The sequence below is a fragment of the Corvus brachyrhynchos genome, unplaced genomic scaffold, assembly GCF_000691975.1.
Source record: "Corvus brachyrhynchos isolate BGI_N302 unplaced genomic scaffold, ASM69197v1 scaffold175, whole genome shotgun sequence".
Taxonomy (NCBI): domain Eukaryota; kingdom Metazoa; phylum Chordata; class Aves; order Passeriformes; family Corvidae; genus Corvus; species Corvus brachyrhynchos.
In genome coordinates this window covers 3217137-3219025 of record NW_008238448.1, presented here as the reverse complement: position 1 = coordinate 3219025, position 1889 = coordinate 3217137, and positions in this window count along the sequence as shown.

Sequence of the window (1889 nt, the reverse complement as noted above, 5' to 3'; positions counted from 1 at the left end):
TTTAAAAACCCAACAAAACAATCACCCCTAAATTTAACAAAAACTAAAGTCTCCAAGGATCTCAAACGGACTTGGTCATTGAACCAAGCAAAACTTATTAATAACAAACCTAAACATCCTTTTTAATACCATCATATGTACAGCAGGCTGCTTGCCTTCTGCAAAAAACACTCTTTTTCATCAGATGGCAGCAACTACAAAGTTTTAACTGAAAAATTCACATTTAATCAAATTAAAACACAGAGCACTCTAAACACTTGAAAGGATACACTGGTATTTTCCTTCAGCCAATATAGAAAAAGCTCAATTCACTTTAGAATCTTACATTTAAATTCCATTACAGTGATATAAAATTAAATTTCAAAAGCAATGACAGTCCTCTTTGTGAGGTTTAGTTTCTATGAGATAGAATAGAAATTTCCACTAGTCATTTTATGTTACTATTCCCCTCTACTTCCCCTCCTACTTCAATTTAAAAAAAAAGCCCCAAATCCTGTGTTGTAACTGCAGGAGATTAGCACTACAAGACAACAGATAGACCAACAGAAACATTTTATAATGCTATTGCTAAATGTCACAAAATAAAAAATTCAGAGACTAAAATTATTGACTAATGTCATCAAAAGCATCTAAAGGAACACAGAAACCAATTCAAGTCTGTTATTGAACGGTGTATAAATTTCTCAGAATTAAAGTGTTTTTCAGGAAATAAATGGCCTATGCCCTGTTTTACACAAGCTGTTTCTAACAATATTAGCAGCAACAAGGAGTTAATTAATTAAAACAACAAAAACGATGGCTCTTTAAAATTAGTATGTCATTCAGCTAAGAACATGAAGAGAAGATGTGATGACAGTTTCTATTTGTTTCTGGAAACACTTCCAGGTTATTCATGCTGTAGCAGTTGTATCTCGATAACGGCATGTTTTTTGATTAAAAGCCATATCGATTGGCATTTTCGGCACAATTTTTACAAACACCAGCATTACAATACCAGTTTGGACACAACTGAGGTATCACTATCTCCTTAAAACCTACCGTTTAATTATATTCATTTTCTTCGGTGACTGCCTCAACACCTACTTTATAAGCATTTAAGTGCTTAGCACTTAATTTCCCTTTCGGACACGAGAAAAATTCACAATTCTCAAGTAAAATATTTTGTAGGTCCTTACCCTGCATACTGATCTGTTCAGAAAACACACCTGTGCAGGAAATAGTCTGCTAAAAAAGATTTAACAGTATAAGCTAGAACTCTATGCAAGAGGCCACATTTATTTACCACACCAATATTACATAGAGGAGATGATTATGTAGGGATTTTGAAGAGTTAATGTGGTGTGTCAATAAAGAACTGATTTTATAGTGCAGCAATTTAAAAATGCGGAAGTGTACACTCACTACTTTCATTCATAGTACAGTCAGTCTCACTACCTCTCCACCTGAAATGGGAGTCAATATTTTGTGACTTTAAACTATTCTGCCTTTGTTTTTCAGTGACCCACATTTCACTGGTCCAGTGTTGCCTGTTCAACTCAGATCGCAAGATCCAGTTGTGTGAACGCTCACCCCACCTAATACTTTTAAGTTCATATACTGCTACAAAGTGAGTACTCTCGCCCCCAATACGCGATTTTCTGCCCATTCTCACGCACGACAGCCAGCGTCGAGGCCTGGAGGTGCCTCGGCCTCCAGAGCCTTCGTGAAACGCCACAAAGCAGGCGCCACAGCACCGGGCAGATCCAAATCCGGGAGGAGAGAAAGGTGCGGATATCCCCTCCCTCGCCCCTTCAGCGAAGAGGGAAGAGGCTGCGCCTTCTCAAGTTCTTTCCGCACGCAGCCGCGGGGGGCCCAAACCTTCCCCGAGCAGCTCCGGCGGGTCCTGCTGC